A 26,274-nucleotide genomic window follows, 5' to 3' on the forward strand; every position below is an offset into this window, starting at 1 on the left:
GGTTGGGTTCTGGGGAGACCAGGCATGGAGGAGCTGGGAGCAAATGTGACAAGCAGCCCTCTTGGTATGACTGATCTCTGGGACACAGTCTGGAGGCTGGTACACCCTGTCTGGGGCTGGAGACACTAACTGGAAGGAATTCAGCAGCTGCTGTCTCCAAATGGCATTCAGCCAGCATCAGCCTAAGTTGGCTCTGCCAACTCACTCTGATAAACATGACTCTCAAGGGATGAAGTTGAGACTCTGGCACCTAAAACCTCAGAATCTCTCCCATCACCCAGAGGTGGCTGGGATGACGTGATTCATCCTTTATCTATTTGATAAATATTTATGGAGGGTCTACTATGCGCCAGGCACTGTGCAAGGCATTGGGAACACAGTGGTCAGCAGAGTCAGATATGGGTTCCTCTCGTGGAAAAGGCCCCCCCACCAAAAAAAATCTACATAAATAAATGTAAAATGGCAGCTGTGATGAGACAAGGTCCCACGTGGGGATGAGGACAGGGCTGCAAGAGCCTGAGAGGCCCTACCTTGTGAGAGAGGTCAAGAGAGACTCTCCAAGGAAGTGATGGTCAAGGTAACACCAGAAGAATGGGGAGTGTTTTGGAAAAGAAGGGAGGCTGGGGAGCACTTTGGCAGAGAAATGGTGTCTGCATAACGCCTTTGGGGTCATTATCCTAAGAACAATAATAAGCCATTGAAGGATTTTAAGCAGGAGGGTGACCTGACCTGATCTTTACTTTACAAAGATCACTTTGGCTGCTCTGTGAAGAACAGATGGAGCAAAAACAAGAAGAAGAGGAAGGCTTAGGAAGGTGATCTAGGCAAGAGACAAAGCAATGATGAAGATGGAGATGGAGAGAATGGACAGAATGAAGGAGACTTGGGAGGAAAAATCTACAGGCCTGATGCTGAATTGAATGTGGGACAGGGATAGGCTGAGGGGAAGGAGGAACAGGGATAATTCCCACAGTTCTTGACTGAGCCATTGCTTCTCTGAAATGATGGTCTCTCACTAGGGGCCCCCGTGAGGTTCCCTAACCACTGGAAAGCACTGCAGAGCAATGTGCTCATGAGCTTTTCACCTCCTACAGCAGGGTTGGCGAAAGTCTTCTGTGAACAGCCGGGTAGAAAATATGCGTAGCTCTGAAAGCCATCCTTTCTCTGTTATGCAGTTCTGCTGTTGTAAAGCAAAAGCAGCCACAGGCAATATGTAACAAATGGGTGTGGCTGTGTTCCAATAAAACTTTATTTACAAAAACAAAAGGCCAACAGGGTTGACCTCTGCCCAAGAGAACCTGGATGAATGGGATGAATGTGAAAACTCAGCTGACCCCAGGATTTCCCAGTCTCAGTAAGCTGGAGTATTCCACTGAAACAGGGTGTTCATTCCCAAGCCTGGAAACTTTGGACCTTCCCAGGAAAATGAAGCGGAACATTGAGAACTCTGAGGGCCCAGGTCCCCACAAAAGACTTCAGGTCAGGGGAAGACTCACAGAGCTGGAGCTGGGCTCATAAAATAGAACTTCAGCTTCTTCAGGCCTCCTCGGTGGGGGGGGGGGGGCAACAACTTCCAGAGAGAAACCCAGGACAAGTCTTTCCCATATATATCCATCTGTATTTATAACAGAATTTTTTTTTTTTAAGCACCAGAAGGGTACATACATAAGAAACTAGTAAGTGCTTATCTATATGCCTGGGAGTGGAAAGAGACTTTCACATGTATACATTTGTATATCATTTTAGGTTTTGAACTCAAGCATTGACTACTTGAAAAAATTCATAAGTATGTTTGTTCATAAAACACCCTCTGTTTCTAGATAGAGTTGCCTAGTTGCCTACCATCAGAATTTTTTAACTATTGAAAAATACTCATATTTATCTGAAAAATCACAACCTAAAATTAGGCCTGGGCCACAGCTTCGCGAACATCCCTGTAAAGCTGGGCTGTAAGAATGAGGGGCACAGCCAGCTGCTGGGGTACAGAGCTGACTGTGTAACACAAGGGGCTTCAGAGCCTCAGGCAACCAGGAACTCCTGGAGGATGAGGTGTTGTCCCACGCCACCTGTGCCTTCCCCCAGCCCTGGATTGAGTTGAATCAAGGACCAGCTGCTCTCCACTTCCCTGCTCCCACTCTGCCCTCTCACCTCCAGCCATGGCTCCTCTACCTGCCCTGTTCCTGGTGGCTCTGGTGTGCTGACTTGTAGCCCAGGCTCTGGACTGCCACGTATGCACCTACAGTGCAGAGAACTGCTTCAAGCCCATGTGCTGCCTGGCCCTGGTCACCTACGGCACAACTACAGACTTACTACACCCCAGTCAGGATGAAGGTGAGCAAGTCTTATGTGCCCAGCTGCTTTGAGACCATATACAAGGCCGCTCCAAGCTCATATGCACCACATCCTGCTGCCATCCTGTAATGGCTCTGGCCTCTTGGCTCCCTGGACCCTGGCCCTGGCCCTCATACTCCTGGCCACCCTTGGGGGTCTGCTCTAAAGCCCTGTTGCACTGGCTACAGACTCACTGGGGGGCAAAGCACAGAGCAGCGTGGCCCCAACCTCTCCCACTGCACTCCCCACCCACCCTTCCCCTCCCCAGACCTCCCCAGCTACACACAGGACTATCTGCAAAAGGACCCTAGACCTCCCCCAACCACCCTGGGATCTGCTTCCAGGCCATGACCTGTTGTTTTTCTAAAGGCTGATGTGGGACCACAAAATAAATGGATAAAAATAAAATAAAATTAGGCATAAAGCAGATTTTAAGCACAGCTCCAATGTACACAGGACTGCAGATTATCCAGTAAAAGGTTAACAAAAACACTGTTTTCCAATTTGGTTCTCAGGTCTGCTGTCTCAGTTAGTAGAAGTCTGCTTCCAACTTCTCCCCTTGTGTTTTCAACAACTTCCTGTCTTCAGGTAAGAGCATCCACTTTTACTTAGGGAACTTACCCTAGTGCATTGAAGATTGTTGGCCAAGACTGTCAATAGAGAGGTTGCTGCCCTTCTAGTGTTGGTCATGTGACCCAGGCTAAGCCAATCAGATTATTTCTCCCCGGACTACAGCTGGAGGTGGTTCTTGCAGAGAAAGAAAAATAGTGAAGTTTCTTTGAGGGGTTTTCTGTTACTTCTTGTTGCCTAGATCTTTGGGGCAAATCTTTCAAAAATATGATTGTTTGACTTCTGTTCCAATTTTAATTGAATTTTTTAGCCTAGGTTGGCCAAAATCCATTCTTGTGGCTTAATACCAATGCTGCTGCTGCTGCTGCTAAGTCGCTTCAGTCGTGTCCGACTCTGTCCGACCCCATAGACGGCAGCCCACCAGGCTCCCCCATTCCTGGGATTCTCCAGGCAAGAACACTGGAGTGGGTTGCCATTTCCTTCTCCAATGCATGCAAGAGAAAAGTGAAAGTGAAGTCGCTCAGTCGTGTCCGACTCTTAGCGACCCCATGGACTGCAGCTCCCCAGGCTCCTCTGTCCATGGGATTTTCCAGGCAAGAGTACTGGAGTGGGATGCCATTGCCTTCTCCTAATACTGATGAGGATATCCTATTTAAAAATCTCCAATATCTCCCTGTGGCTTGCAACACAAAGGGCAGGCAAGACATACAAATCCCAATGACCACTAGTGTGGCATGTCGCCCCCATATCAGACACCCTCTGCTTCAGCACCACTAGAATTTCTGCCTTCTCCAAATGCATCCATATATAAATCAGTGCTGTATTCCCACTTTGTCACCTGGGGGAAAAAAAAGTCCCTACTCATCATTTGAGGCAGCAGATGGTGGCAGATCAGGGTGTCAGTCCTGGTGTAGACAGGACTGTTGGCCAGCAGTTGCTTTTTGATAAGCCTTGCTCTCCAAATGTGAGATTAGCCAGGCTCCCTTCCCTTGAGAAACACATCAGAATCTATCAAGCTCTGAGACCCCCCTAAGCCCATTTTAGAGATCCAAAATGATAGCATTGTGATTAGGACAGCACTGAATTCAAGGGGTTCTGCCAGCCAACCTCTGTTCCTTCAAGGTCTTGATTTTCTTGTCTGTAACATGAGGAAATTAATTCTATCTATATCTTAGAGAGAGTTTATTCATATGTTTAACGAACAGTCTGCACCAGACAGTGTTCTGAATGCTTTAAATATATTAATTCATTTAATACTCATAACAACACAATAAGGCAAGTATTTTGCAGATGAGGAAACTGAGGCATAGAGAGGTTAAGTAACTCATCCAAGGTTGCAATGGCATGGGGATGAAATGGAAGATTGCATGGGAGTTACTTAGCACAGGGCCCAGGAGATAATACATGGTTCATAAAATGATAGCTATTTGTTATGGACTGAATTGTGTATCCCCCTCTCTGAATTCATATGTTGAAATCTTAACCCCCACTGTGACTATATTTGGAGCTAGGGCATTTAAGAAGTAACTAAGATAGATGGGGTCATAAGTGAGGGTTCCTAATTCAATATGACTGGTGTCCTTTGAACAAGAAAGAGAGACACCGTGGTGGGCATCTCAGAAAAAAGGCCATGTGAGGACATAGTGAGACAGCCATCTGCAACCCAAGGAGACAGGGCCTCCGGAGAAACCAGACTTGTCAACAGCTCCATCTTGGACCTCCAGTCTCCTGAACTGTGAGAGGTAAATTTCTCTTGTTTAAGCCACCTAGTCTGCTGTGTTAGTGGGAAGACACACTACTGAAGAAGAACCCACCTTGTGGTGGAAATCACAGCTGCATTTTCAATCTTAATCCAACACTACCTCAGGGTGTAATCTCCTTCAGAGTGTCTCTGTCCCACCCAGGATAGAGTAAAACATCCTCTGCAAGATATATGCATGAGCGTTAAGTCGCTTCAGTCAGGTCCAGCTCTTTGCGATCCTGTGGACAATAGCCCCCCAGGCTCCTCTGTCCATGGGATTCTCCATGGGTTGCCATGCCCTCCTCCAGGGGATCTTCCTGACCCAGGAATCAAACCTGCATCTCTTACACCTCCTGCATCGGCAGGCGGGTTCTTTACCGCTAGCGCCACCTGGAAGCCCACATGGTATATACGGCCCTTGAAAATACCCAGATTCATCTGTCACCCATCCACTCTTACCCTCCATTCAACCACAACAAACTTCACACTACCCTGAACGTGGCAGACCCTTGTATATACTATTACCGCCTCGTGTGTCCTCCTCCTCTCATGCCTTCACACGTCCCCTTTGCTGGCAAATGCCTATGCATGCTGCAAGGCCTAGCCTCAGTATTCCTTCTGAATCTTTCATTGAACTTCTCAGGCAGAGTTGGATATCTCCCTTCCTGTGCCACTACCATGCCTTGTACATGTGCTGTGCTGTGCTTAGTCGCTCAGTCATGTCCAGCTCTTTGTGACCCCATGAACTGTAGCCTGCCAGGCTCCTCTGTCCATGGGGCTTCTCCAGGCAAGAATACTGGAGTGGGTAGCTTTTTCCTTCTCCAGGGGATCTTCTTGACCCAGGAATCGAACCAGGGTCTCCTTCATTGCAGGCGGATTCTTTACCAGCTGAGCTTCCAGGGAAGCCCTACCTTGTACATAGTTCTATTACAATTGTTTTATCTTATGTCTCTATCATTAGAATTTTGAACCCCTTGAGGTCTTAGGTATCTCTGGCATAGTGCCTGACACAGGGTAGATGTTCAGTAGATGTCTAATGATGCAATAAATGAAAGAGAACCTGAATCCAGGTTAGTTTATTCTCCTTCCCATGAAAAGCTATAAAGCCAATCTTGATCCATCTCAAATAAGACTACTGATGGGAAGTTTCTAAGAAATTCTTCAGGATTAAAGAGAGTAGACATCTCTCTAAGGAATTTTACTCAAACTCATTCTCAAGCTCTTTCTTTTGGCTTCCTTGGGTGGTACATCCTCACCTAACTTTGGTTCCCACAAGACTGTCACGGTGGTATATACAGCCTCTAAGAGAATCCCTAGTGTTCCCCCTCCAAATATTCATGCCCTCTTTTTATCCCTTCCCTTTGAGTGTGGGTTGGATTTACTAATTGACTTCTTACAAACAGAAATGCAGAAGTGATGCCATGTCACATCTGAGATACAGTTATAAAAAGACTCTACTAGGCATATACCCCGAGAAAACCAAAATTGAAAAAGACACGTGTACCCCAATCTTCACTGCAGCACTATTTACAATAGAGAGAACACAGAAGCAACCTAGATGTCCATCGACAGATTAATGAATAAAGAAGCTGTGTTACATGTATACAATGGAGTATTAGTCAGCCATAGAAAGGAATGCATTCAAGTTAGTTCTAATGAGGTGGATGAACCTAGAGCATATTATATAGACTGAAGTAAGTCAGAAAGAGAAAAACAAATACCTTATACTAATGTATATATATATGGAATCTAGAAAGATGATACTGATGAAATTATTTGCAGGGCAGCAGTGGAGACACTGCTTCCCTTGTAGCTCAGTTGGTAAAGAATCTGCCTGCAGTGTGAAAGACGCGGGTTCGATCCCTGGGTTGGGAAGATCCCCTGGAGAAGGAAATGGAGACCCACTCCAGTATCCTTGCCCGAAAAATCTCATGGACAGGGGAGCCTGGTGGGCTGCAATCCATGGGCAGAGTCGGGCACAACTGAGTGACTAACTCTTAGTGGAGACGTAGACACAGAACAGACTTATGGACAGGGTGTAGGGGGAGAAGGAGAGGGGGGGATGTATGGAGAGAATAACAAGGAAACTTATATTACCATATGAAAAAATAGATAGCCAATGGGAATTTGCTGTGTGACTCTGAGAACTCAAACTGGGGCTCTGTGGAAACAGTGTCAGACTTTATTTTTCTGGGCTCCAAAATCACTACAGATGGTGACTGCAGCCATGAAATTAAAAGACGCTTACTCCTTGGAAGGAAAGTTATGTCCAACCTAGATAGCATATTCAAAAGCAGAAACATTACTCTGCCAACAGAGGTTCGTCTAGTTAGGGCTATGGTTTTTCCTGTGGTCATGTATGGGTGTGAGAGTTGGACTGTGAAGGCTGAGTGCTGAAGAATCTATGCTTTTGAACTGTGGTGTTGGAGAAGACTCTTGAGAGTCCCTTGGGCTGCAAGGAGATCCAACCAGTCCATCCTGAAGGAGATCAACCCTGGGATTTCTTTGGAAGGAATGATGCTAAAGCTGAAACTCCAGTACTTTGGCCACCTCATGCGAAGAGTTGACTCATTAGAAAAGACTCTGATGCTGGGAGGGATTGGGGGCAGGAGGAGAAGGGGACGACAGAGGATGAGATGGCTGGATGGCATCACTGACTCGACGGACGTGAGTCTGAGTGAACTCCGGGAGTTGGTGATGGACAGGGAGGCCTGGCGTGCTGCGATTCATGGGGTTGCAAAGAGTCAGACACGACTGAGTGACTGATCTGATCTGATCTGATCTGAACAACCTAGAGGGGTGGTATGCGGAGGGAGATGGGAGGGAGACTCAAGAGGGAGGGTATTTATGTATACCTATGGCTGATTCCTGTTGATGTTTGGCAGAAACCAGCACAATTCTATAAAGCAATTATCCATCAATTACAAAGTAAATTAATTTAAAAAAATTTTTAAGTTATAAAAGTACTGAGGCTTCTATCTTGGGCACTCCATCTTGCTCTCTCTTGGATCACTTGCCCTGGGGAAAGCCAGCTGCCATGTCACATGAAATTCTATGTCAAAGCCCACATGCCAAGGAACTGAGGCTTGCCAGCAACCACATAAGTGAGGTTGGTAGCAGATACACATTCCCTACCAGTCTAGCCTTCAGATAATAATAAAGTCCAAGCCAGTAGCCTGTTTGCAGGCTCATGGGAGACTTATTCCTGATCCACAGATGCTGTGGGGTCAATGTTGTGTTAAGCTGATATACTTTGGGATAATTTGTTATACACCAATAGATAATGAATATAGCCACCAAACGGACCCTGCCATAAGGCCAAGTGCAAGTAAGATATCCTTTCTCTTGCTTTTCATTCCTGGATTTGGATCCCTAGGTTTAGGGCTTGATAAGACATATATTTTTATATTAGCATCATTTTCCCCACCATCATCACTATCTTCATCATCATCATCATCTCTGAGATCTACTGATATGCTATGTCTTAGTACTGCACTCAGTGGTTGACCTGCATCATCTTTCTTAAATCCCTGCCGTGACTTTGTGGATTGGACTTATTAAGGGGCTTTGGTTGAGGAAACAAAAACTGCCTGTAGGTAATTCAGACACAGGTGATTTACTGGGAGGAAATGGGGATTGGACCCTCTAAGGTCGCCTCCAGACTATACCCAGGCCTTGGAGTAGGCAGGAACAAAAACACCTCCACAGGTTAGGAAAGAGGAAGCTCAACCAAGATAGGATAGCCTGATGTTTAAAGGCATGGTCTCTGGAATCAGATTTCCTGGTTCAAATCATAGCCTTGCTACATACTGGTTTTGAGGTTGGGCAATTTACTTAGAACCAATCATTTCTAGATGTACAAGCTGGATTTAGAAAAGGCAGAGGAACCAGAGATCAAATTGCCAATATCTGCTGGACCATAGAAAAATAAAAAGAATTACAAAAAAAAAAATCTACTTCTGCTTCACCAACTATGCCAAAGCCTTTCACAGTGTGGATCACCACAAACTGTGGAAAATTCTTAAAGAGATGTGAATACCAGACCACCTTACCTGTCTCCTAAGACCTGTATGCAGGACAAGAAGCAACAGTTAGAACTGAACATGGAACAACAGACTGGTTCAAAATTGGGAAAGGAGTACATCAAGAGCCGTCATCCTGTTGTTTAACTTATATGCAGAGGACATCATGCCAAGTGCTGGGTTGGATGAAGCACAAGCTGGAATCAAGAATGCCAGGAGAAATATCAACCTCAGATGTGCAGATGATACCACCCTAATGGCAGAAAGTGAAGAAGAACTAAACAGCCTCTTGATAAAGATGAAAGAGAGAGTGAAAAAGCTGGCTTAAAACTCAACATTCTAAAAACAAAGATCATGATATCTGGTCCCATCACTTCATGGCAAATAGATTGGGGGAAAAGTGGAAACAGTGATAGATTTTATTTTCTTGGGCTCCAAAATCACTGCAGACGGTGACTGCGGCCATGAAATTAAAAGATTCTTGCTCCTTGGGGAAAAAGCTATGACAAACCTAGATAGCATATTAAAAAGCAGAGACATTACTTTGCCGACAAAGGTCCATATAGTCCAAGCTATGGTTTTACCAGTAGTCATGTATGGATGTGCGAGTTGGAACCATAAGGAAGGCTGAGCACTGAGGAATTGATGCTTTCAAATTGTGGTGCTGGAGAAGACTTTTGAGAGTACCTTTTGGACAGCAAGGAGATCCAACCTGTTAATCCTAAAGGAAATCAACCCTGAATATTCATTGGAAGGACTATGCTGAAGTTGAATCTCCAATCCTTCACCTGATATGAAGAGCTGATTTGTTGGACAAGACTCTGATGCTGGGAAAGATTGAGGGCAAGAGGAGAAGGGGGCAACAGAGAATGAGATGGTTGGATGGAATCACTGACTCAATGGACATGAGTTTGAGCAAACTCAGGGAGATAATGAAGGACAGGGAAGCCTGGCGTGCTGCAGTTCATGGAGTCACAAGGAGTTAGAGGTGATTTAGTGACTAAACAACCACAACAAAGTTACTTAGACTCTGCCTGCTTTTGTTTTCCCAACTATAACATGAGGACAATAGTAGTCTGTGTCTTACAGCTTTGGTGTAAGCATTTATGAGTTTATAGAATTAGTGTTTAGGATAATGCTGGGCACTTAGTAGGGCTTCCCAGATGGTGGTAGTGAAAAAGAACCCTCCTGCCAGTGCAAGAGATGTAAAAGACACAGGTTCAATCCCCGGATCAGGAAGATCCCCTGGAGGAGAGCATAGCAACCCAGTCCAGTATTCCCACCTGGAGAATCCCCGTGGACAGAGGAGCCTGGTGGGGTACAATCCATAGGGTCACAAAGAGTCAGATATGACTGAAGTGACTTAGCACGTACACATGGGCTAAATTAAATACTACATGGATTGCTCATTCTTACTATTGAGAGTCTTATGGAATGAGTCTGGGTAGGAAACTATCATTAAAGCTGAATGTAACTGCACACCATTCAGTTAGTTGGTCTTGCTTCTCAGGGTTCAAATCCTTGACAGAAAGCATCAGAGGACCCCAGCTTGGTTCCTGTGCCCACTCTATTACTGTCCCACAAACATTCATCAAATGGGAGAATGATTATTCCTCAAAAGAAGAAATCAGTTCAGTTCAGTTCAGTCGTTCAGTCATGTCTGACTCTTCATGAGCCCATGAACTGCAGCATGCCAGGCCTCCCTGTCCATCACCAACTCCCAGAGTCCACCCAAACCCATGACCATTGAGTCAATGACGCCATCCAACCACCTCATCCTCTGTCATCCCCTCCTCCTCCTGCCCTCAATCTTTCCCAGAATCAGGGTCTTTTCAAATGAGTCAGTTCTTCGCATCAGGTGGCAAAGTACTGGAGTTTAAACCTGCACATAAATGGTCAAATGATTTTCAACAAAGGACCAAAGTAATTCAGTGAGGAAAGAATAATTTTGCAACAAGTGGTGCAAGAACAATTGAATATTCTTATGTTAGAATGTAACATACTAGTGTGAGGTAGTCTGTGTCTTACAGCTTTGGTGTAAGCATTTATGAGTTTATAGAATTAGTGTTTAGGATAATGCTGGGCACTTAGTAGGGCTTCCCAGATGGTGGTTGTGAAAAAGAACCCACCTGCCAGTGCAAGAGATGTAAAAGACACAGGTTCAATCTCTGGATCAGGAAGGTCCCCTGGAGGAGGGCATAGCAATGTGAGGTACTAATGTACCTAACACTACACACAAACATTAACTCAAAATGGATCATAATCTAAATATAAGAGCAAAAATTTCTAGCAGAAAATATAAGAGAGAGTTTTGTGACCTTGGACTAGACAAACATTTCTTAGCTATGACATTAAAAGTACAATCCATAAAAGAAAAAATTGAAAAATTATACTTCATCAAAATTTTAACCTTTTGCTCTTTAAAGGATAACACTAAGAAAAATTAAAAGGTAAGCCACAGGCTGAAAGACAATGTTTGCAAAACACATATCTAAAAAAGGACTTGTATCCAGAAAAAAGAATGCTTATGATTCAGTAGGAAGAAGACAATCCAATTTTTTTAATGGGCAAAAGATTTACATGAACCCTTCACCAAAAAAGATATACCAGTGGATAATCAGTGTATGAAAATGTGCTCAACACCATTAGCCATGACAGAGATGGAAATTTAAACCACAACACACCCTTTAGAATAGTTAAGTAAAAAAGACTGACAAATCAAGTGCTAGTGAGAATGTACAAAGCAACTGCAATCTTCATGTTGATGGTGGAAATGTTAAATGGCATAACCAGTTCAGAAAACAATTTGATAGCTTCCTAAAAAGTTACTTACCATACAACCCCGCAATTCTACTCCTAGATGTCTATTCAAGAGAGATGAAAATACGTGTCCACACACAGACACCCATACAATTGTCCACAGCAATTCATAACAGCCAAAAACTACACAATCCAAATTACTTATTAAACAAAATGTGATGTTTCCATACTAGCAATGAAAGAAAACAAACCATTGCTAAGCAGTGACACAGATCTCAAAAAGAGTATGCTAAGTGAAAGAAGTCAAACTCATAGACCACATACCGTATGATTCTATTTACATGAAACTTCTAGAACGATGGAAAATACATCCATAGTTACCTTGAACTGGAGGTGGGAGCTGGAATCGACTGTCAATGGGCGTGAGGCTCTTGCTTGCAGACTGGTCTCTGTCTCTCCATACAGAGCTCCTATTCAGACCTCACGTTGCCCTTCATGCTCTGACTGCATCCCCGTTTCTTCCTCCCCATCAGACTATTTACGCCAGAAACAACAAATTTCCTGCAAGCAGCCAATGTCGGTGGTCCTCGCATTCCTTTGGGGGTTGGGGTGGGGGGGCTGCAAATCTGGTTGGAATTCAAGAAAACCCAGGCAGCTGGACTTATACATCCTCCTGAATCAAAACCATCAGGTCAGGGTTCTTTGGAAAAATCTGGATGCCTAAGAGCAACACTCATAACCAACATGGCTTCTCCATGGCTGAGGTGTCTGCTTGACCTGATGCCAGGGCCATTTGGAATGGCGGTGAACATCTCTATGAAACCCCAGGTCTTCGGTTGTAAAGAAGAAATTATTTGGAGAAGCTTCCTTGAATCTTTGTCATAGAGTGGATTAGACCATTCTTAGCTTCTACATCGAATATTCTGCCAGAGGAAAGAATGTGCTGAGATGGAAAAGCAATTAAGTGGATTTCCATGGAGGCATTTTTAAAGGCATCTTTTTAAAAGGACAATGTAATGAGATCAAGCCCTGAGCCTTTGGAGTGAGAGCACTGACTCCAAGACCCTAGACTACCAGAGAATTAACCCTAGGGAGTATCAAATAGTGAGAACTCACACAAAGGAAATCACTTGAATATAAGACCTGACATCACCCAACCACCAGTAGCACCCTGTGCAGGATGCCCCATCTAAACAACAAACAAAACAAAAATACAAACCAAATCATCAGCAGACAGGATTACCACCTCACTCAGCCTTGCCCATCAGAGGAAAAACAAACAAACAAAAACTCAGCACAAATATCACCCTATATGAAGCTTACACAAACCACTGGACCAACCTTCAGAGGGCAGAAACCAAAAGGTAGAAAGAATTCAACCGTGAAGACTGGGAAAAGGAGACTTCAAACACAGTAAGTTAAAAAAAAAATTAAAATGCAGAGAAATACTATACAAATGAAGGAACAAACTAGAAACACAGAAGTCCAAACAAATGAAGAGGAAATAGGCAAACTACATGAAAAAGAATTCAGAATAATGATGGTAAAGATGATCAAAAACCTTGAAAACAAAATGGAGAAAATGCAAGAATCAATTAAAGACCTAGAAGAATTAAAGAATAAACATGCAGAGACAAACAACACAATCACTGAAATTAAAAAATATTCCATGAGGAATCAATAGCAGAATATCTGAAGCAGAAGAATGAATCAGTGAGCTGGAAGATAAAGTGGTGGAAATAATTTCTGAAGAGCATAATAAAGTAAAAAGGATGAAAAGCATGGAAGATAGTCTCAGAGACCTCTGGGACAATATCAAATGCACCAACATTCAAATTATAGGCGTCCCAGAAGAAGAAGAGAAAAAGAAAGGTTATGAGAAATTTTTTGAAGAGGTTATAGTTGAAAATTTCCCCAACATGGAAAAGGAAATAGTCAATCAAGTCCAAGAGGCACAAAGAATCCCATACAGAGTAAACCCAAGGAGAAACACACCAAGACACACACTGATCAAACTAACAAAGACTAAATACAAAGAAAGAATATTAAAAGCAGCAAGGGAGAAGCAACAAGTAACATACAAGGGAAACCCCATATGCTTAACAACTGATCTTTCAGCAGAAACTCTGCAGGGCAGAAGGGAATGGCAGGATATATTTAAAGTACTGAAAAGGAAAAATCTACAACCAAGATTACTGTACCCAACAATAATCTCATTCAAAATTGATGAAGAAATAAAAAGCTTTTCAGATAATCAAAAGTTAAGAGAATTCAGTACCACCAAACCAGCTTTACAGCAAATGTGAAAGGGACTTATATAGTGAAGAAATAGAAGAGAAGAAAAAAGACCTACAAAATCAACCCCAAACAATTAAGAAAATGGCAATAGGAACATATATATCAATAATTACTTTAAATATGAATGGACTAAATGCTCCAACCAGAAGACACAGACTGGCTGAATGGATACAAAAACAAGACCCATATATATGCTGTCTACAAGAAACCCACTTCAGATCTCAAGACACATATAGACTGAAAGTGAAAGGATGGAAAAATATATTCCATGCAAATGGGAAGCAAAAGAAAGCTGGAGTAGCAATCCTCATATCAGACAAAATATACCTTAAAATAAAGAATATTACAAGAGATAAGGAAGGACACTACATAATGATCAAGGGATCAATCCAAGAGGAAGACATAACAATTGTAAATATCTATGCACCCAACATTCTGAAAGAGATGGGAATACCAGACCACCTGACCTGCCTCTTGAGAAATCTGTATGCAGGTCAGGAAGCAACAGTTAGAACTGGACATGGAACAACAGACTGGTTCCAAATAGGAAAAGGAGTACATCAAGGCTTTACATTATCACCCTGCTTGTTTAACTTATATGCAGACTACATCATGAGAAGCACTGGACTGGAAGAAACACAAGCTGGAATCAAGATTGCTGGGAGAAATATCAATAACCTCAGATATGCAGATGACACCACCCTTATGGCAGAAAGTGAAGAGGAACTAAAAAGCCTCTTGATGAAAGTGAAAGTAAAGAGTGAAAAAGTTGGCTTAAAGCTCAACATTCAGAAAACGAAGATCATGGCATCCGGTCCCATCACTTCATGGCAAATAGATGGGGAAACAGTGGAAACAGTGTAAGACTTTATTTTTGGGGGCTCCAAAATCACTGAAGATGGTGACTGCAGCCATGAAATTAAAAGATGCTTACTCCTTGGAAGGAAAGTTATGTCCAACCTAGATAGCATATTCAAAAGCAGAGACATCACTTTGCCAACAAAGGTCCGTCTAGTCAAGGCTATGGTTTTTCCTGTAGTCATGTATGGATGTGAGAATTGGACTGTGAAGAAGGCTGAGTGCCAAAGAATTGATGCTTTTGAACTGTGGTGTTGGAGAAGACTCTTGAGAGTCCCTTGGACTGCAAGGAGATCCAACCAGTCCATTCTAAAGGAGATCAGCCCTGGGATTTCTTTGGAGGGAATGATGCTGAAGCTGAAACTCCAGTACTTTGGCCACCTCATGCAAAGAGTTGACTCATTGGAAAAGACTCTGATGCTGGGAGGGATTGGGGGCAGGAGGAGAAGGGGACGACAGAGGATGAGATGGCTGGATGGCATCACTGACTCGATGGACGTGAGTCTGAGTGAACTCCGGGAGTTGGTGATTGACAGGGAGGCCTGGCATGCTGCAATTCATGGGGTCATGAAGAGTTGGACACGACTGAGCAACTGAACTGATGAACTGATGATGCACCCAACAGAGGAGCACCTCAATACATAAGACAAACACTAACAGACATAAAAGGAGAAATTGACAGTAACACAATAATAGTAGGAGACTTTAACACCCCACTCACACCACTGGACAGATCATCAAAACAGAAAGTTAATGAGGAAACAAAGTCTTAAATGGTACATTGGATGAGATGGATCTCATTGATATCTTCAGGACATTCCATCCAAATGCAGAAGAATACACCTTCTTCTCAAGTGCACACGGAACATTGTCCAGGATAGACCACATCTTAGGTCACAAATCAAACCTCAGTAAATTTATGAAAATTGAAATTGAATCAAGCATCTTCTCTGATGACAATGCTATAAGACTAGATATCAATTACAAGGGAAAAAAACAAGAAACACAAACACATGGAGATTAAACAACATGTTTCTAAATAACCAACAGGTTACTGAAGAAATCAAAAGGGAAATAAAAAAATTTCTAGAAACAAACAACAATGAAAATACAACAACTCAAAACCTATGAGATGCAGCAAAAGCAGTTCTAAAAGAGAAGTTTATAGCAATACAATCTTACCTCAAGAAACAAGAAAAACATTGAATAGACAACCTAACTTTACACCTAAAATAGTTGGAAAAAGAAGAAGAACAACAACAAAAAAAACAAAAATTAATAGAAGTAAATAAATCATAAAGATCTGAGCATAAATAAATGAAAAAGAAATGAAAGAAACAATAGTAAAGATTAATAAAACTTAATGCTGGTCCTTGAGAAGACAAACAAAATTGACAAGCCTTTAGCCAGACTCATCAAGAAAAAAAGAGAGAAGAATCAAATCAACAAAATTAGTAATGAAAAAGGAGAGGTTACAACAGACAAGGCAGAAATACAAAGGATTATAACAGACTATTATGAACAACTATATGGCAATAAAATGGATAACCTGAAAGAAATGGACAGATTCTTAGAAAAGCTCAATCTTCCAAGACACAACCAGGAAGAATTAGAAATTATGAACAACCCAATTATAAGCACTGAAATTGAACCTGTGATCAAAAATCTCCCCAAAAAACAAAGCCCAGGACCAGATGCCTTCACAGGAGAATTCTATCAAATATTTAGAGAAGAGCTAATGCCTATCCTTCTAAAACTCTTCCAAAAAATTTCAGAGGAAGGAACACTTCCAAACTCATTCTACAAGGCCACCATCACCCTGATACCAAAACCAGACAAAGACAACACAAAAAAAGAAAACCACAGACCAATATCACTGGTGAACATAGATGCAAAAATCCTAACAGAATTTTAGCAAACAATTCAGCAACACATCAAAAAGCTCATACACCGTGATCAAGTTGGGTTTATTCCAGGAATGCAAGGACTCTTCAATATATGCAAATCAATCAATGTGATACACCATATTAACAAATTGAAAAATAAAAACCATATGATAATCTCAATAGATGAAGAAAAAGCCTTTGACAAAATTCAGCACTGATTTATGATTGAAACTCTTCCAAAAATGGGCATAGAAGGAACCTACCTCAACATAGTAAAGGCCATATAGCAAACATTATTCTCAATGGTGAAAAACTGAAAGCATTCCCTCTAAAATCAGGAACAAGACAAGGATGTCCACTTTCACCACTATTATTCAACATAGTTCTGGAAGTCCTAGCTACAGCAATCAGAGAAGAAAAAGAAATAAAAGGAGACCAGATCAGGAAAGAAGTAAAGCTCTCACTGTTTGCAGATGACATGATACTGTACATGCTGCTGCTGCTGCTAAGTCGCTTCAGTCGTGTCCAACTCTGTGTGACCCCACAGACGGCAGCCCACCAGGCTCCCCCGTCCTTGGGATTCTCCAGGCAAGAACACTGGAGTGGGTTGCCATTTCCTTCTCCAATGCATGAAAGTGAAAAGTCAAAGTGAAGTCGCTCAGTCATGTCCGACTCTAGCAACCCCACGGACGACAGCCTACCAGGCTCCTCCATCCATGGGATTTTCCAGGCAAGAGTACTGGAGTGGGGTGCCATTGCCTTCTCCGGATACTGTACATAGAAAACCCTAAAGATAGTATCAGAATTACTAGAGCTAATCAGTTAATTTAGCAAAGTTGCAGTATATAAAATCAATACACAGAAATCACTTGTGTTTGTATATACTAACAAAGAAAAATCAGAAAGAGAAATTAAGGAATCAATCTGATTCACCATTGCAATGAAAAGAATTAAACATCTAGGAATAAACTTACCTAAGAAGACAAAAGAACTGTACATAAAAAATTATAAGACACTAATGAAAGAAATCAAAGATGACTTAAAGAGATGGAGAGATATTCCATGTTCCTGGGTAGGAAGAATCAATATTGTGGAAATGACTATACTACCAAATGCAATCTACAGATTCAGTGCAATCCCTATCAAATTACCAATGGCATTTTTCACAGAACTAGAACAAAAATTTTCACAATTCATATGGAAACACAAAAGAGCCCAAATAGGCAAAGCAGCCCTGAGAAAGAAGAATGGAGCTGAAGGAATCAACCTTCCTGACTTCAGATTATACTATAAAACTACAGTCATCAAGACAGTATGGTACAGACACAAAAACATAAACACAGACCAATGAAACAAGATAGAAAATCCAGAAATAAACCCATGCACCTATGGGTACCTTATTTTCAACAAAGAAGGCAAAATATACAATGGGGCAAAGACAGTCTCTTCAATAAACGGTGCTGGGAAAACTGGACAGCTACATGTAAAAGAATGAAATTAGAACACTTCCTAACAGCATACACAAAGATAAACTAAAAATGGATTAAAGACCTAAATGTAAGAACAGAAACTATAAAACTCTTAGAGGAAAACATAGGCAGAACACTCAATGACATAAATCAAAGCAAGATCCTCTATGACACACCTCCTAGAATAACGGGAATAAAAGTAAACAAGTGGGACCTCATTAAACTGAAAAGCTTTTTCACAGCAAAGGAAACTATAAGCCAGGTGAAAAGACAACCTCAGAATGGGAGAAAAGAACAGCAAATGAAACAACTGACAAAGGATTAATTTCCAAAATATACAAGCAGCTCATACAACTCAATGCCAGAAAAACAAACAACCCAATCATAAAAGAAGTTGTGGTACATATATGCAAAGGAATATTACTCGGCCATAAAAAGGAATACATTTGATTCAGCTCTGATGAGGTGGATGAACCTAGAACCTATTATACAGAGTGAAGTGAATCAGAATGACAAAGATAAATATCATATTCTAACGCATATATACAGAATCTAGAAAAATGGTACTGAAGAATTTATTTACAGGAGGGCCATGGAGGAACCAGAGATCAAATTGCCAACATGCACTGGATCATGGAAAAAGCAAGAGAGTTCCAGAAAAACATCTATTTCTGCTTTATTGACTATACCAAAGCCTTTGACTGTGTGGATCACAATAAACTGGAAAATTCTAAAAGAGGTGGGAATACCAGACCACCTGACCTGCCTCTTGAGAAATCTGTATGCAGGTCAGGAAGCAACAGTTAGAACTGGACATGGAACAACAGACTGGTTCCAAATAGGAAAAGGAGTATGTCAAGGCTGTATATTGTCACCTGGCTTATTTAACTTACATGCAGAGTACATCATGAGAAACACTGGGCTGAATGAAGCACAAGCTGGAATCAAGATTGCCAGGAGAAATATCAATAACCTCAGATAAGCAGATGACACCACCCTTATGGCAGATAGTGAAGATGAACTAAAGAGCCTCTTGATGAAAATGAAAGAGGAGAGTGAAAAAGTTGGCTTAAAACTCATTCAGAAAACTAAGATCATGGCATCCACTTCATGGCAAATAGATGGGGAAACAGTGGAAACAGTGACTGACTTTATTTTTGGGGCTCCAAAATCACTGCAAATGGTGACTGCAACCATGAAATTAAAAGATGCTTACTCCTTGGAAGGAAAGTTACAACCAACCTAGACAGCATATTAAAAAACAGAGATATTACTTTGCCAACAAATGTCCATCTCGTCAAGGCTATGGTTTTTCCAGTAATATTGTGTGGATGTGAGGGTTAGACTATAAAGAAAGCTGAGCGCCGAAGAATTGATGCTTTTGAACTGTGGTGTTGGAGAATACTCTTGAGAGTCCCTTGGACTGCAAGGAGATCCAATCAGTCCATCCTAAAGGAGATCAGTCCTGGGTGTTCATTGGAAGGACTGATGTTGAAGGTGAAACTCCAAAACTTTGGCCACCTCACGCGAAGAACTGACTCATTTGAAAAGACCCTGATGCTGGGAGGGATTGGGGGCAGGAGGGAAAGGGGACGACAGAGGATGAGATGGTTGGATGGCATCACCAACTCAATGGACATGAGTTTGAGTAAACTCTGGGAGTTGGTGATGGACAGGGAGGCCTGCTGTGCTGTGGTCCACGGGGTTGTGAAGAGTTGGACACGACTGAGTGATTGAACTGAACTGAACTGAATGGAGAAACAGACATAGAAAATAGACTTATGGACATGGGGAGAGGGGAGGAAAGGGTGAGATGTATGGAAAAGGTAACATGGAAACTTACATTACCATATGTAAAATAGATAGCCAATGGGAGTTTGCTGTATGGCTCAGGAAACTCAAACAGGGACTCTGTATCAATCTAAAGGGGTGGGATGGGGTAGGGAGATGGGAGGGAGGTTCAAAAGGGAGTGGATATATGTATACCTATGGCTGATTCATGTTGAGGTTTGACAGAAAACAACAAAATTCTAAAAGCAATTATCCTTCAATAAAAAATAAATTAAAATAAGTAAATAAATGAGAGTGAGGAAACTGTGGGGAGTGATGGAAGGATCCTAAAACTGGATTGTGGAGATAGTAATGATTGCACCATTATATAAATTTGCTAAAAACTCATCGAACTGTACATTTAAATGGGTGAATTTTAATATATGTAAATCGTACCTTAATAAAGCCTTTAAAAATTAATGATAGACCATGAAAAAGGAAAGAAGATAAAACTAATGTTGTGGGGGAAAGGGTGCTTGGCTAGGAGAGAGAAATACACATGTATTATCCCATTAGGAAAGTTAGGAACAATGACTTGCCTGATGTTGCTCAACTAGTAAGCGGCAGGACCCACATGCAAACCTCAACTCTTTGGCCCCGGTCCCATGCTCCTGATCCCTCCATAAAGCCAACTTTCTTCCCTTATCATATTACCTGTCTTCAGTCAGCACGCACTCACCTCACCATGTGACCAGAACGTTCGTCCAAAGAGCATGTAAGCAAGAGACACTCCGAGGCCGATGTTCTCCGACAGTTCATTTAGGTTGCCATTGTTACTTTCCCACGAGCTCGGTGTGATTTGGTGCTTTTTGTATATTGCTCATCTGGCACAAAATTACTGCTCTGCTCTACAAGTTCCCACAGATGGCTTTATTTTCCATTGCTATTAAATTGGTTTTGAACAAGACATAATTCTTCAAGTGCCTGGTGAGCTCTCTGGGTTTGCTCAGGCAAGATTCCATAAAAATGTAAATAATAGGAACACTTCTGGGATTATTTATCACAACTGACTTGCAGCTGTAAATTTATGTATTAATTTCAGCTATAAGCTTCAGTGGGGAAAAGATGAACAGTTGAAAATAGACTCTCCCACCTAACATCCTCTTTATGTCCCCATTTCCCCTCAGCTTCCAGGGAGCATATTGTAGAATGGGCCACAGATCTGAGTCTGGAAGATATTGGACAGAAATGAAAGGAAATCAGGCAGGAAAGAATCATCCATAGGCCACAGGCTCGTCTCTTATTCCCCTTACTCTTGGTACTCCCAACATACTAGCCTTCTTTCTGTTCCTCCTGCTGATTCCTGCCTCAGGACCCTTGAACATGCTCCCTTGGCTTATAATGTTTTTTCCTCCCTTGTTTGCCTGGTTCAGTCTCATCCTCCTTCAACTCCAAGCTCAGCATCATTTATTCAGAGAAACCTTCCATGCCCAGCCATTCACCAGACTTAATGTCTGTCTCTCCTACTCGACCATAAACTTCATGAGGGCTGGGACCATGTCTTCACGACCTGCATCTCCAGAGTCTGGCACAGAGTGGAAGATGGAGGAATACGTATTGAAAGAACTAATGGGCCCACTTGGAGCTGGAGAACATAGCAGGGCTCTCAATGCCCTGCCCATGTGCCCTCAGATCCCTTGGCCATTTCTGCACATAAGCACAGGTGTGCAGACCCAGATCCCTTCACCGCTGTCTGCACACAGGTATGGGTGTGCTTTTCCGCAGCCAGGACCTGCATTGCATTGTCAAGGACTGCTGTCACTTTGTCTGTTTGTGCCAAGAGCTTGCAGTGCCTAGGTTCCCTTGAGAGGAAAGCACTTAACCAATTAGTGATGGGTGAAAGTGAAAGTCACTCAGTCATGTCCGACTCTTTGAGATCCCATGGACTCTACAGTCCATGAGCTTCTCCAGGCCAGAATACTGGCGTGAGTAACCTTTCCTTTCTCAAGGGGATCTTCCCAACCCAGGGATTGAACCCACATTGCAGGCGGACTCTATACCAGCTGAGCCACAAGGCAAACCCAAGAATACTGGAGTGGGTAGCCTATCCCTTCTCCAACAGATCTTCCTGACCCAGGAATAGAACCGGGGTCTGCTGCATTGCCGGCGGATTCTTTACCAGGCTTATAAACCTGCCTGCTCTCTTGTCTTGATGGGACTACTGTGAGGGATACCCTTACTTCCCTTAGGGCTCTCCTGTGGGACTGAGCCAAGCTGATCATCCATTTGTCCTGGTTTGACAACATCACACTTCCCTGGCCTCTGCCAGTCCCCACCCTACTTACCCACTCCTACCAGTGTTCCCTGAGAACCCCTCCTAATAAATCACTTTTACACACAGCCTCAACTCAGGGTCTAGTTCTGGGAAACCCACTCTAAAACAGAGAGCCTTTAGCTGGAAACTGTTCTCACTGAGCTGTGATTAATATCATAAATTTTAGTGCATGAAAGCACACCAACCAGACAGACCATTTGCTGGTTCACATGAGGATAGGTCCTGCCAGTAGCTCTCTAACTGGTGAGGGGGAGGAGGGAGAGTTAACCCCTTCCACATTTGAATCTTCACCCCCTGCCCACGACCTAGTGCCTCACTGGAAAGGGATCAGCAGCCTGGGCCCCTGGCATCCAAAACATTCTGGACATGAGAGCCTGTTGGCAAGACTGATTTGGGTGGAAGCCAAGATCTAATCCACCTGCTCCTTCTCCAGGATTTCAGCTGAGGCCAGGGCAGGGCAAGATCGGGCTTATATGTGGGGAGTAAGGGGCCCCTCTGGCCAGAGAATCTTTGGAGGACACAGGTGCAGGTTATTAAGGCCTATGCTAAGAATGCCTTCAGTTTTAAGGAACAAAATATCCTATTAAAAGAGGCTTAAATAATAGGGACATAGTTAATGAGGAATTTGCTACAAAGAAAAGTAACAGGGTGTCATGAGAGAGAAAATTTGAAGAATCCAATATAGATGGGGTGGGCAGAAAGCCCTCTCTGAGGAGGTGCATTAAATTTAAGGCCAGAGATGGAAAGGAATCAGCTCCACAAGGAAGAGGAGCATGGTCATCAGAATACAACAATATGTCCTAATCCCCAGACCCTGTGAATCTGTTACCTTACATGGGAGAAGGCACTTAGCAGATGTGATTAAGTCCAGGACAGTGAGGTGAACAAATTATCCTGTATATTCGCCTGGGCTTACTGTAACAACAGTCCTTATAAAGGAAAGTGGGAGGCAGGAGAACCCAAAGAGATGTGACATTGAAAGCCAAGGTCAGCATGATGTGCCCATGAGCCAAGGAAAGCACGCAGCCCCTACTTCTGGAAAAGGCAAGGAAATGGATTCTCTCCTTAGGGCCTCTAGAAGGAACACATCTTGACCCTGTGAGACCTATTTTGGACTCATGGCCTCCAGAACTATTGGATAAGAAATGTGTGTTGTTTTAAGCCAGGAAGTTTGTGGTCATTTGTTACAGCAGCAAGAAGAAACTCACACAGGTGTTGTCACAGAGGGAAGTTGGTCCTGAGGCAGGAGGGATTTTAGTGTATTTGAGAAATATGAAGTGACTGAACCAAGTAGGCCAGGCAACACGATGAGGTGAGAGAGGTGGGCAGGGCCTTGTAGACCACCATAACGAGTTTGGATTTTATTCTAAGACTGAGGGGAAGCCATTAAAATATTTTATTATAATCTACTCTCCATTTTTCCAAGATCACTCTGGCTGCTGTGTAGAAATGGGTGGGGGCTCTGTGGTGAGGAACTGTAAGAGCGAAAGCATAGGTACCAGTCAGGAAGCTGGTCTCATAATCCAGGAGTGAGATGATGGTGTCCCCCCACCAAGGCAGTGGGGATGCGCATAGGAGATGGCTGCAAGATATATTTCAGGAGACACTGATTTATTGCCTCTGAAAAAAAATCAAATAAAATAATTTGGACATCTTAATGCCAGAGGCCCTTTGATCAAATTAAAGCCAGCTTTTCAGAGACCACATGTTGGCTCCTGACAATGACAAAACAATGTCGCCACAGAAGTAGTCCCCAGAGAAGGGACTTGGGGATGCTCTGATGCAGCAGAGAGGGTAGAAGGGAAATATATGTCTTCCTAAATGTCCAGGGCAACAAATGACTGCCTGGTGAGAAAGAAATTTAGCCAACGTGCAGAAGGATGGTTTGGCTGTGTTATGGACACTTGAAAAGTCAGAATGTTATTTATGGGGACAATGTCTTGTATCTTCTAAACAACAAAAAAGTCCTGACGTGAGTTCTGTGAAAACCACTAGTTCAGCCTCTGATTTGAAGTTTCAAAGATGACCATCGATCCTTCAGGAATTCAGATTTGATGCGAAGAGTAGCCAAAGACCTGCCAACAGATGTTACAGAGTTTTAGAAATGTTAAAGACTCATGTCTACTGACGAAAGTGTTAAGTAGAATTGGTGTTCTGATTTTATTTTTAATCCAGGAGAGAGACAGTGTCTGTCCTGGGATGACCTTCCTGAGTGCCTTCTTCTCACAAAAAACAATATTTATAATGAGGACTCTGACAACAAAGCGACAAGAAAGCTGACTTTCTTGAGCACTAACTATGTGCAACAATCCTATAGACTAGGGGTCCCCAATCCTGGGAACCAGTAGCAGTCCATGGCCTGTTAGGAACCAGGTTTCACGGCAGGAGGTGAGTGGTAGGTGAGTGAGTGAAGCTTCATCTGTATTTACAGCCTCTTACTATCTCTGAGCTCCACCTCCTGCTCAGGGAACTCAAGAAATGTAATGAGTTTGAATTACCCTGTAACCATACCCCACAACCCCTAGTCCATGGAAAAAAATGTCTTCCATGAAACCTGTCCCTGGTGCCAAAAAGATTGGGGACCACTGCTCCAGACCTATCATTTCCCCCCATAATAGACATGAGGAAACAAACTCAAGAAATAATGTGTCAGTGTCGTACAAGACACAGCAAAGCTGTGGAGATGGGTTTAACTGCAAACTCAAGTTCTAAATGAGGGATCCGCAAACTACAGCCCAAGGGCCAAACCTCACTTGCCACTTGTTTTTGTAAATAAAGTTTTATCGGAACACACATTTGCTTCTCTACCACCTATGGCTGCTTTCACAGTCTGAGAGCAGAGTTGAGCTGAGTAATTGCAACGACGTGATCCTCAGAGCCTAAAATATTTACTATCTGACCCCTTCCAGTAAACGTTTGCGAATTCCTAGAGTTGACTCATTGGAAAAGACTCTGATGCTGGGAGGGATTGGGGGCAGGAGGAGAAGGGGACGACAGAGGATGAGATGGCTGGATGGCATCACTGACTCGATGGACGTGAGTCTGAGTGAACTCCGGGAGTTGGTGATGGACAGGGAGGCCTGGCGTGCTGCGATTCATGGGGTCTCGAAGAGTCGGACACGACTGAGTGACTGAACTGAGCTGATGCTAGATCACGCGTTACACTGGGAGCGTTCCCTCATAACTCACCCTCCTACTCCTTCATGCCACTTTCACACTATCCATCCCACTCACAACTTAGAGTCTGTTCCAGATCATTGAATGAGACAACCAACTTCCTTCCACTTCCCAGATTCCTCCCACTTCCACAGTTAGCCTTGTAAGACCCCTGCCATCCCTCCTCCACAGGCTGCTCTGTGGTTGAGAGGAGAGGTGAGGTGAGTCCCCTCCAAAGCCTATGCCACACCTGAGAGAGTGAGCCAGAGACTTACTTGGGGGAACACACCCCACACCCCGCCCCGCCCAGGCATGATTTACTGTTCCAGCCAACCATAAAGACCTGACCCGCCAGAGCTGGATGAAACACATCCCAAGTATGATTTCTATTCCTTGAAATCTTTCCACTGGGGGGCCCTCATAGAAACTCCACACAGCCATAGGGAAGGGCAACAATGATTAGGGTGATCCTGACCATCTTGCAGCCCCGCTCTAAAGCAAACAGAAATAGATGTAAGAGGAAGATGGTGGTCAGAATCAGGCCCTGCAGTTGCCTCTGACTGGTTGATAACTGTACCCCTTGCTCTATTCTGGCCTTACTTGCTCTACATTGTTCCTCTAATCCAGCTTCCACTCCTCTTTGATTTTTAAAAGATTATCTTTGCATCATTTGTTTTCCACTTCCCGTTTTTGGTGACTGTTCAAATATCTGACCCGCTTACCTGGTTCTGAACTCTTGAGCCATGCCATCCTATTTCATTACTAGGGCTTTGTAATAAGTAATAAGATCTGGCGTTTCAAGTCCTCCATTATGACTCTTTCTCAAACTGCCCTAACTGAACCATAGAATTATTTTATTAAGCTACTAAAAAATGTAAATTCCAGGGGTAAAGTCTGTAAGCCAATTTTAGAGGAATTTAAATCTCTGAATGCTTTAGGTTCCCATTCAAGCAATTAATACCATTTTTTATTTATTTTAACCATCTGTATTGCTCAGTAAATTTTTATAGTTTTTTTCATGCACATCTCCCATCACAAGCAGTCTGGTTATTTTATATTCTGTTGCTATTGCAAATAA

General features: G+C 42.9%; 1 pseudogene; it reads left to right on the forward strand.

Moving 5' to 3' along the window:
• Positions 1-2,156: 2,156 nt before the first annotated feature.
• Positions 2,157-2,497, forward strand: LOC113883310 (annotated as a pseudogene).
• The last annotated feature ends 23,777 nt before the right edge of the window (positions 2,498-26,274 follow it).

Source organism: Bos indicus x Bos taurus, chromosome 25 (assembly GCF_003369695.1).
Source record: "Bos indicus x Bos taurus breed Angus x Brahman F1 hybrid chromosome 25, Bos_hybrid_MaternalHap_v2.0, whole genome shotgun sequence".
In the NCBI taxonomy this organism is placed as follows: Eukaryota; Metazoa; Chordata; class Mammalia; order Artiodactyla; family Bovidae; genus Bos; species Bos indicus x Bos taurus.